We start from the raw sequence: 12168 nt of genomic DNA on the forward strand, positions 1-12168 counted from the left end.
CATCTGGGTTCTTTCCAGCTTCTGGCTATTATAAATAAGGGTCCTATGAACATAGTGGAGCATGTGTCCTTCTTACCGGTTGGGACATCTCAGAGTTCAATGCTCCTGAGGCATAATTTGCCTTCCAGTTCCTGAGAGAATGATGTACTCATTCCCTCAGGCAGTGTAGTGTCTAAGCTGCTTCATGTGTTACACTCCATAATTTATTTTCCCCCTCCTACCCAACCTCCAACTGTTTCACATCCCATACCTCCTCCCCACCCCCTGTCTCCAAGTGGATGTCCCCACCCGCCACCCCTCCTGACCTTTAAACTCCCTGGGCCCTCCAGTCTTTTGGGAGTTATGTGCATCATCTCTGAATGAACACAGACCAGGCATTTCTCTACTGTATGTGTGTTGGGGGGTGGAGGAAGGGCTGTATGCTGCCTGTTTGGTGATTCAGTGTTTGGGATTATAGGGATCCAGATTAATTGAGACCGCTGGTTCACCTGCATGTTCTCCATCTTACTCAGCTTCTTTCACCCTTTCCTAATTCAACAACAGGAGTCAGGTGCTTCTGTCCCTTGGTTGGGTGAAAATACTTGCATCTGACTCTTTCAGCTACTTTTTGGGTCTTCCAGTGTGTGGTCATGCTAGGTACCCTTTTTTGAGCATTCCATAGCCTCAGTAACAGTGTCAGGCCTTGGGACCTTCCCTGGAGTTGGATCTCACTTTGGGCCTGTTGCTGGACCTTCTTTTCCTCAGGCTCCTCTCCATTTCTACCCCTGTAATTCTTTCAGACAGGAAAAATTATGGGTCAGAGTATTGACTGTGGGATGGTCCCCCTCCTGCTCATTTGAAGCCCTGTCTTCCTGCTGGAGGTAGGCTCTATAAGTTCCATCTCTTTACTGTCAAGCATTTCATCTAATGTCTCTCCCTTTGATTCCTGAGAGTCTCTCACCTCCCAAGTCTCTGGTGCATTCTGGAGCATCCTGCCAACCTCCTAATTCTGTGGTTGCCTGTTTACATTCTTTCTGCTGGCACTCAGATCAGATTCCCCTCTATCCTCCACTTCCTATTCCCCCATTTCCACTTTCCCTCCCTTGTCCCTCCCTCCCTCCCCATTTATGATTGCTTTCTTCTTTCTCCCAAGTGGGACTGAGGTGTCATCACTTCTTTGAGCTTGTTGATCATTTTGAGTTCTGTTGGTTAACATCCACTTATTAGTGAGTACATAGCATGCATGTTCTTTTGGGTCTAAGTTACCTCACTCAGGATATTTTCTAGTTCCATCCATTTGTCTGCAAAACTCATGGTGTCCTCAATCTTAAGAGTTGAGTAGCTCAACAACATGCCATCAGGGGGAAGAGAGGTCCCTTAGTCCTGCAAACTTTATATGCCTTAGTACAGGGGAATGCCAGGGCCAAGAAGTGAGAGTGGGTGGGTAGAGGAGGGGGATATGGGGGACTTTTGGGATAGCATCTGAAATATAAATGAAGAAAATACCTAATAATAATAATAAAAAGAAATGTGAAAAAAATAGTTGAGTACCATTCCATTGTGTAAATTAGCCATATTTTCTCTATCAATTTTTCTGTTGTGGGACATCTGAGTTGTTTTGTGATGTCATTTGTTTGTGTGGTTTATATTGAAGTCATTTTTTATTGATCTGTTCCCATCTCAAAATTTGTTAAAAATTTTTTTATTTAATATTTTTACTACTTTACATACTGCCTACCCCCCACCTCAGTTTTTAATTGATAGCTAGAGACTTGTTAACATTTTATGTTGTGATTGAAAGAGATTCCCTATTTCCTCTTTGTCTGTTTATTTTATTCTGGTTGTTTCAGTATGGCCGATTCCCTCCTCCCCCTCCTTCCTCCTCCTCCTCCTCTTCCTCCTCCTCCTCCTCCTCCTGAGTTTTCCTCTTTTTTTCTTCTTTTTTCCTCTATTAACTGTGAATGGGAAAGAATGGCAAAGAGTAGTGTTGCCTGGCCATGTATAGTGGAACTTCTGAATTCCTTTTATTTTGAGGTTTCTATTTCTTTATACAAATATGAGATACTAACTCTATGAATTACTACTTTAGTTAACTGTCTAGTTGTAACGTTTATTTAAGTTCTTCATATTGTATATATGCATAGATTTTGTTGCTTAAATATTTCTCTTACTTCTTTGGAATTTAGAGTCATAATTATTTTTTCTTTATGTCTAAGTAGATATGCTACTGCTCTCTTATTTTTCTCTATTCAAACAATTCAGTTTATTGATTCAATATTCCTACTACATGCACCTAATTAGCACTGTCATCTAAAAGGTCACAAATTCTTTATGCAAGTAGCACCCAGAAGTCTTCTTCAGTCAGTATCCTTTTAAATGCAATCTTTTTCAGCTATCTCCTTGGTATGGGGAAGATGTGGTTTCTCCTTCTACTTGAATGTGTATGCACCAAATTTCACCTTTTTTGAATGGGGTTACGTATCTTAATAATCCAAGAAAAAGATGTTCAATGTGTCCATCTCTGTGGGAAGACTTTCTGTCACTGAGTTTAAGTCTTTGTCAATATCCATGGTATGAGGCCTTCAGCAGAATCATTGCAGACTTATCTCTAGTTTAGTGAGAACAAGGTTTTGTTTTTGTTTTGTTTTTTGCTTTTATTGAAAGTAGTTTTTTTATTAGATATTTTCTTTGTATACATTTCAAATTTCAAATGCTATCCTGAAAGTTCCCTATACCCTCCTTCCCCCCCTACCCCCGGCGCCCTGCTCCCCTACCCACCCACTCCCAATTCTTGGTCCTGGCATTCCCCTGTGCTGGGTCATATAAAGGTTGAAATACCAAGGGGCCTCTCTTCCCAGTGATGTTCAACTAGGCCATCTTCTGCTACATATGCAGCTAGAGACAGGAGTTCTGGGGGGTACTGGTTTGTTCATATTGTTGTTCCACCTATAGGGTTGCAGAACCCTTCAGCTCATTGGATACTTTTTCTAGCTTCTGAATTGGGGGCCCTGTGTTCCTCCTAAACAGAACAGCAATGACTTGTGTTATAAGATCAAAAACTGACAAATGGGACATCATAAAACTTCAAAGCTTCTGTAAGGCAAAAGGCACTGTCAATTAGACAAAAAGGACACCAACAGATTGGGAAAGGATTTTTACCAATCCTAACTCTGATAGGGAACTAATAACCAATATATACAAAGAACTCAAGAAGCTAGACTCCAGAAAGTCAAATACCTCCATTAAAAATGGGGTCCATAGCTAAACAAAGAATTCTCAACTGAGGAATGCCAAATGGCTGAGAAGCACCTGAAAAAATGTTCAACATCCTTAATCATCAGGGAAATGCAAATCAAAACAACCCTGAGATTCCACCTCACACCAGTCAGAATGGCTAAGATCAAAAATTCAGGTGACAGCAGATGCTGCTGAGGATATGGAGAAAGAGGAACACTCCTTCATTGCTGGTGGGATTGCAAGCTGTACAACGACTCTGGAAGTCAGTCTGGAGGTTCCTCAGAAAATTGAGCCGGGCGTGGTGGCGCATGCCTTTAATCCCAGCACTCGGGAGGCAGAGGCAGGCGGATTTCTGAGTTCGAGGCCACCCTGGTCTACAAAGTGAGTGCCAGGACAGCCATGGCTACACAGAGAAACCCTGTCTCGAAAAACCAAAAAAAAAAAAAAGAAAGAAAAGAAAATTGAACATAATACTACCGGAAGATCAAGCAATACCTCTCCTGGGCATATACCCAGATGAAGTTCCAACTGATAATAAGAACACATGCTCCACTCTGTTCATAGCAGCCTTATTTATATTAGCCGGAATCTGGAAAGAACCCAGATGTCCCTCAACAGAAGAATGGATACAGAAAATGTGGTACATTTACAGAATGGAGTACTACTCGCCTATTAAAAACAATGAATTTATGAAATTCTTGGACAAATGGATATATCTGGAGGATATCATCCTGAGTGAGGTAACCCAATCACAAAAGAAGTCATTAGTTATACACTCACTGATACGTGGATATTAGCCCAGAAACATAGAACACTTAAGATACAATTTGAAAATGAAGAAGAGGGAATACCAATGGGTGGATACGTCGTTCCTCCATAGAATATGGAACAAAATACCCATGAAAGGAGTTACAGAGACAAGTTTAGAGCTAAGACGAAAGGATGGACTATCCAGAGACTACCTCACCTGAGGATCCATCCCATAATCAGCCACCAAACCCAGACACCATTGCATATGCCAGCAAGATTTTGATGAAGGGACGTTGGTATAGCTGTCTCGTATGAGGCTATGCCAGTGCCTGGCAAATACAAAAGTAGATGCTCACAGTCATCTATGAGAACAATGTTTTGTATACATGAACATTTCTGTGATTGAGGCTTGATTTATTTCACATTTTTTCCTTTTATTGGATATTTTCTTTATTTATATTTCAAATGTTATTTCCTTTCCAGGTCTTCCCTCCAGAAACCCCCTATTCCATATCCCCTCCCTGCCTCTATGAGAGTGCTCCAACACCCACCCACACCTACCTTCTTTCCCTGGCATCCCCCCCTACACTGGGGTATTGAGCCACCTCAGGCCCAAGGGTCACTCCTCCCACTGATGTCTACCCATTGCCACATAAGCAACAGGAGGCATAGGTCCCTGTATGTGTACACTATGATTGGTGGTCCAGTCCCTAAGAGCTCCGGGGGTCTGGCGCTGTTGCTTCCCACCCATGGGGCTGCAAAATCCCTTCAGCTCCTTCAGTCTCTTCTCCAACTCCTCCATCAGGGGCCCCACACTCATTCCAATGATTGTTTGCAAGCATCCTCCTCTGTATTTGTCAGGCTCTGGCAGAGACTCTCAGTAGACAGCTTTATAAGTCTCTGCATCAGCAATGACATCCTAGTTTGGCAACCGTGTATGGGATAGATCCCAACATGTGACAGTCTCTGGATGGCCTTTCCTTCAGTCTCTGCTCCACACTCCTTCCCGTGAGTATTTTGTTCCCTCTTATAAGAAGCACTGAAGCATCCACACTTTGGTCTTCCTTCTTCTTGAGCTTCATATGGTCTGTGAATTGTTGTATCTTGGGTATTCTGAACTTTTGAGCTAATATCCAATTATAAATGAGTACATACTGTGTTTGTTCTTTTCTGACTGGTTTACCTCAATCAGAATGATATTTACAAGTTCCAGCCATTTGCCTGCGAATTTCATGAAATCATTGTTTTTAATATATGAGTAGTACTCCATTGTGTAAATTCATCACGTTTCCTGTATTCATTCCTCTTTTGGGGGACTGAGACTTTTAATATTGTAAAAGTCTTGCACACATGTGTGGATACTGAAGTGGGTTTCTATAGCATAAGTCTGCTTTGAGCTCAAAATAACACTTTTAATGCACTTTAACATAAAATAATTTAAGGAATTTGACAATTCAATTATCAAAGTTAAGGTAATATTACTGTTTCTAGCAAATTCTTTATCCCATTTAATGATAAAACTCACTGACACATCTAATAGGAAAGTTCCTTTATTTTCTTACTTTAAATGTTTTATTGGATATTTTATTTGTTTACATTTCAAATGTTATTCCCTTTTCCAATTTCCTCTCCAGGGACCCCCCTACCCAATCCTCCCTCCCCCTGCTTCTATGAAGTTGGTCCTCCATGCACCCATCCACTCCTGCCTCCCTTCCCTGATATTCCCCTACACTGGGCCATCAAAGCTTCATAGGACCAAAGGTCTCTTCTTCCATTGATGTTCAACAAGGCCATCCTCTGTTTCATATACTGCTGGAATCTCAGGGTTGTTTTCATTTTCATTTCCCTGATGACTATGGATATTCAACATTTCTTTAGGTTCTTCCTAAGTTGAGAATTCTTTCTTTAGCGCTCTACCCCACTTTTAATAGGGCTTTTTGTTCTCTGTAGTTTTTCTTGATTTCATCGTATATATTGGATATTCGCCCTCTATCAGATGTAGGTAAGGGATGGTAAGGATTGTTTCCCAATCTGTTGGTTGCTATTTTGTTCTATTCACAGTGTTCTTTGCCTTACAGAAGCTTTGCAACCTTAGAGGTCCCATTTTTCTATTGTTCATCCTAGAGCATAAGCCATTGGTATTCTGGTCAAGAAAATTTCCCCTGTGCCCATGCGTTTGAGGCTCTTCCCCACTTTCTCTTCTATTAGTTTCAATGTGTCTGGGTTTTTGTGGAAGTCCTTGATCCACTTGGACTTGAGCTTGGTACAAAGAGATAAGACAGGATCAATTTGCATTTTTCTAGTGCTGTCCACCAGAGGAAGCAGCACCGTTTGTTGAAAATGCTGGGTTTTTTTTCCCCCAATGGATGGTTGTAGCTCCTTTGTCAAAGATCAACTGGATATATGTGTGTGGGTTCATTTCTGGGCCATCAATTCTATTCCATTGATCTACCTGCCATTCTCTGTACCAATACCATACATTTTTAATCATTATTGCTCTGTAATACAGATTGAGGTCAGGGGTAGTGATTTCTCCAGAAGTCCTTTGGTTGTTATGTATAGTTTTCACAATGCTGGGATTTTGGATATTCCAAATGAACTTGCAAATTACTCTTTCTAACTCTATGAAGAATTGAGATGGAACTTTGATGGGGATTGCATTTAATCTCTAGATTGCTTTTGACCAGAAGACCATTTTTACTATATTAATCCTGGCAATCCATGAACTTCGAGATCTTTCCATCCTCTGAGATCTTCTTCAATTTCTTTTTTCAGAGACTTGATGTTCTTTCCATTTAGTTTGATATTGGCTACTGGTTTGCTGTATAAAGCTTTTACTATATTTAGGTACTGATATAGTCTTTCCAAGACTTTTTCCATGAAAGCATGTTAAATTTTTGGAAATGCTTTTGCAACATCTAATGAAATGATAATGTGTTTTTTTGGGGGGGGTTTGGGGGGTTGAGATTGTTTATACAGTCGATCACATTGTTGAATTTCCATATATTGAACCATCCTTGCATCCCTGGGATGAAACAACTTGATCATAATGGGTGATTGTTTTGATGTGTTCTAGGATTCAGTTTGTGAGAATGCTATTGATTATCTTTCCATCAATATTCATAAGTGAAATTGGTCTGAATTTCTCTTTGTTGGGTCTTTGTGTTGTTAATGTGTGAGGATAATTGTGGCATCATGGAATGAATTGGGTAATATTCCTTCTGTTTCTATTTATTCCTTTTTTGGTTTGAAACGTATTGGAATTAGATCTCCTTTAAAGGTATGATAGAACTCTCCAGTAATCCCATCTAATCCTGTTTTTTTTTTGGGGGGGGAGTGGGGGCTTTAAATTACTGCTTCTATTTCGTTAGGGACTATTGGACTGTTTAGATAGTTTATCTGATCTCAATTTAATTTTGGTACATTGTATCAGTCTAGAAAATTGTCCAATTCATTCAGATTTTCCAGTTTTGTTGAGTATAGGCTTTTGTAGTAGGATCTGATATATATATATATATATATATATATATATATATATATATATACATATATATATAATTTTTAATTTCCTTGGTTTCTATTGTTATGTCTCCCTTCTCATTTCTGATCTTGTTAATTAGGATACTGTATTTGTGTCCTCTGGTTAGTCTTTCTAAGGATTTATTTATCTTGTTGATTTTTCTCAAAGAACCAAATCCTGGTTTGTCAATTCTTTATAGAGTTCTTTTTTGTTTCTACTTGGTTGATATTAGCCCTGAGTTTGATTGTTTCCTGCCATCTACTCCTTTTGGGTATATTTGCTCCTTTTCCTTCTATGGCTTTCTGGTGTGCTGTTGAGCTGATAGTGTATGCTCTCTACAGTTTCTTTTTGGAGGCACTCAGAGCTATAAGTTTACGTCTTAACACTGCAATCATTGTGTCCCATAAGTTTGGGTATGTTGTACCTTCATTTTCATTAATCTAAAGTCTTTATTTTCTTTATTTCTTTATTTCTTCCTTGACAAAATTATTGTGTAGAGCATTGTTCTGCTTCCATATTTACCTGGGATTTCTGTTGTTGTTGTTTTTGCAAATCAGCTTTAGTATAGGAATCACAGGATTATTTCAATCTTCTTTTATCTGTAGAAGCCTGTTATGTGACTGATTATATGGCTAAGTTTGGAGAAGGTTTAATGAGGTGCTGAGAAGAAGATGTATTCTTTTGTTTCAGGATGAAATGTTCTATAGCTATCTGTTAAATTCCGTTTTTTCATAATTTTTGTTAGTTTCACGTTGTCTCTCTTTAATATGTTTCCTTGATCTGTCGATTGCTGAGAGTGGAGTGCTGAAGTCTCCCACTATTATTGTGTGAGGTGCAATGTGTGCTATGATCCTAAGTAAAGTTTCTTTTATGAGTGTGGTGCCCATGCATCTGGAGCATAGATGTCCAGAATTGAGAGTTCTTCGTAGATTTTTTCCATTGATGGGTATGAAGTGTCCTTCCATATCTTTTTTGATAACTTTTGGTTGAAAGTTGATTTTATTCAATAATAGAATGGCTGCTCAAGTTTGTTTCTTGAGTCCATTTACTTAGAATTTTGTTTCCAGTCATTCAGTCTGAGGTACAGTCTGTCTTTGTCACTGAGGTGTGTTTCCTGTGTGCAATAAAATGTTGGGTCCTGTTTATGAATTCAGTCTTTAAATCTATGCCTTTTAATTGTGGAATTGAGTTCCTTGATATTATGAGTTATTAAGGAAAAGTGATTGCTGCTTCCTATTATTTTTGTTGTTTGAGATGTAATTATGTTTGTGTGGTTTTGTTCTTTTGGATTTATTGAAAGAAGATTAATTTCTTGCATATTCTAAGGTGTAGTTTCTCTCCTTGTGTTGGAGTTTTCTATCTATTATCCATTGTATGTCTGGATTTGTGGAAAGATATTGTGTAAATTTGATTTTGCATTGGAATATCGTGGTTTCTCTGTCTATGTTAATTGAGCGTTTTGTGGTGTATAATAGCCTGGGCTGGCATTTGCATTCTCTAGGTTGTTTAGGACATCTGCCCAGGATGATCCGGTTTTTAGAGTCTCTGTTGAGAAGTTTGGTATAATTCTGGTTGGTCTGCCATTTTATGTTACTTGACCTTTTCCCCCTTACTGCTTTTAATATTCTTTTATTGTTTTGTGCATTTCTTGTTTTGAAAATTATGTGACAGGAGGAATTTATGGTCCAATCTATTTGAAGTTCTGTAGGCTTCTTGTATGTTCATGGGCATCTCTTTCTGTAGGTTAGCAAAGATTTCTTCCATAATTTTGTTCAAGATGTTTAATGGTCTTTTAAGTTGGGAATCTTCACTCTCTTTTATACCCAGTATCCTTAGGTTTTGTCTTCTCATTGTGTCCTGGGTTTTCTGGATGTTTTGGTTTAGAAGCTTTTACATTTTGCATTTTTAACTATTGTGTCAATGTTTTCTATGATATATTATGCCTCTGAGACTCTCTCTTCTATCTCTTGTATTCTGTTGATGATGGTTGCATCTCTGACTCCTGTACTGGCTAGTTTTGTGTCAACTTGACACAGCTGGAGTTATGACAGAGAAAGGAGCATCAATTAGGGAAATGCCTCTATGAGATCCAGCTGCAAGGAATTTTCTCAATTAGTGATCAAGGGGGGAGGGCCCCTTGTGAGTGGTACCATCTCTGGGCTGGTAGTCTTGGCTTCTATAAGAGAGCAAGGTGAGCAAGCCAGTGGAAGCAATCCAGTAATGAACATCCCTCCATGGCCTCTGCATCAGCTCCTGCTTTCTGATATGCTTGAGTTCCAGTCCTGACTTCCTTGGTGATGAACAGCAGTATGGAAGTGTAAGCCAAATAAACCCTTTCCTCCCCAACTTGCTTCTTGGTCATGATGTTTGTGCAGGAATAGAAACCCTAACTAAGACAACTCCTGGTCTCTTTTCTAGGTTTTATATATGCAAACTTTTCTCCCTTTGTGGTTTCTTTATTGTTTCTATTTCCATTTTTAGATTCTGAATTTTTGTTTCAATTCTTTCACCTGTTTGATTGTGTTTTCCTATAGTTCTTCAAGGGGCTTTTGTATTTCTCTTTAAGGCCTTTTACTTTTTTATCTGAGTTCTCTTTATTTCTTTAAGGGAGTTGTTTATATCCTTCTTAAAATCCTCTGTCATCATCATGAGATGTGATTTTAAATATTAATCTTGCTTTTTGGTGTGTTGGGTTATCTGGAACTTGTGGTGGTTGTAGAACTGTGTTCTGATGATGCCAAATAGCCTTGGTCTCTGTTGCTTAGGTTCTTTTGCTTTCATCTCACCATCCTATTATCTCTGGTGTTAATTTGTATTGCTGTCTTTGATAGGATATTGTCCCTTCTGTGGACCTGTAAGTCTATGATCTTAAGTCTGTTATCACTCCTGGGGAGTCCAGCTCTCTCCTGGTGGGATTTGGGGCAGATGGCTGTAGGACAGCCTTTGCTCTGGGATACAGGTTGAGACTCCATTCCTATATTTACAAATATGTCGATGCTTTAAGGAACATTTGACATAGTTACCTTACAATTTTAATTTTTGATTTATTGGAAGCATTTTATTAAATCTAAACTATTGGTGTTACAAGCTTAAAATTTGAAGATTTTTATAACACTTTGTAAACAAAATTATATTGATCTCTATAATGCCCTTCAAAAGCTAGAAGCATATTCTTCTAGAGCAGAGATGTAGAAATCAGAGATGTTATGTTTTTATTTTTCATTAGAAGTGGTATAAAAATATTATAGGAAATCTGTGGCAATAGAAAAGACATAAAGTTCTGATGTAATACTGAAGCCAGTGTTTTAAGTCATTCTTTCTAAGATAACAATTGTCTAAAGTAAGGGTAATAAATATTGACTTGCACAACTCTAACAATTCTTTCAACATTTTGAAGATGAAAATTAAGAAAGAACATTGTCTGTATTTTGCTATGTGTAAAAGATTAGAATTATGGCTAGCTTTTATTATAATAATTTTAAAATTACCACATATATTCTGTGACATTGAGTATTTTGAGTAATTAATTGGGTGGTAGATGGTATTCGGAGGTGTTAGTTAAGATTTTGTTCAAACTACACTGAAACTGTACAACATTAATCGTCTGCATCTGGAACTTTTCCAGTCTCACTCAGAGCCACTCAAGGTTCTTTATCATTGCTAACATCATTGATTACTCATTAACTCACTCAATAATTCTTTTGCTATTGATTTCTTAGTAACCCACATCAATCCATACAGGAACTGACCTTATCAAATCTGGTTATTTAATATTGGAACTAAGTCACAGCTCAATTGACTTGATGATTTCCATATTATATAATCAAAGTTTGTCTTTATTCACTAGTGTTTTGGCATCAATAGGTTCTAACAAATTGGCTTAGGTTGTGTAGTTAGGACCTGCCATTATCTATGTTACAGCTCTAAATGAGCATTACTGAAAGAGCCACTTGGAGACTGTCCATTTAATCACCTCTGTTACTTACACTGGAGAACAGTCCTCGTTCTTCTTTGCCCAGGCAGCTTACTGAAATGTGTCGAAACTGAAACAAACAAACACCACCCAATTCAAGTGTGTGACAGTAAGTGCACAAATTCTCCTTATCCATAATTTTAATTGCCCATTGTAAACCATAGTCAAAAATTGTTAAATGAGACTTCCAAAAAGATGTCTTTATGATTTCATAGAGCAGATATTTATGTGTTATATTATTAGCTACTGTTCTTCATATCTGTGCCAAATTTCTAAATTAAATATTATTTAAGATAACTAGACTTCCCCTAGGGGTGTTAGAGATGTGAATGGTGTGTCACATGTGACAGTTAGTTGTAGAGAGGGGATAAGTTATTTCTATGCTCAGTGTTCTGACCTCTATGAACATCTGAATGATTAGTATCCAAGAAATATGGGAAAAACATGAGTCAGGGCATCTGGACAAGAACTGAGGTTGAGATGACCACCAGACCTCTACCATGGGGCCCAGATACAGACCTAGCCTGAGTTGAACAACAGTCAGGTACTGCACAACTTAGAGTGGTGGTGGAGGCAAACCATACCCAAGATGATCTCTGTAGTGTACCATAATGCATGAGCAGGGCATAGAACACTTGAGACCAACCTTGAGACAACCCCAGACTCTAAGAGACCAAGGACTCTGCTAAGAGGAGAAAGTAATTTGTGG

The 12168-nt window shown here is 38.5% G+C and overlaps 1 non-coding gene across 1 annotated transcript; it reads left to right on the forward strand.

The window, feature by feature from the left end:
- Positions 1-11760: 11760 nt before the first annotated feature.
- Positions 11761-11892, forward strand: LOC115029323. Its single transcript, XR_003834892.1, has one exon. It is a non-coding gene; the product is annotated as a small nucleolar RNA SNORA17 (small nucleolar RNA).
- The last annotated feature ends 276 nt before the right edge of the window (positions 11893-12168 follow it).

This window comes from Mus caroli, chromosome 14 (assembly GCF_900094665.2).
Source record: "Mus caroli chromosome 14, CAROLI_EIJ_v1.1, whole genome shotgun sequence".
Lineage (NCBI taxonomy): Eukaryota > Metazoa > Chordata > Mammalia > Rodentia > Muridae > Mus > Mus caroli.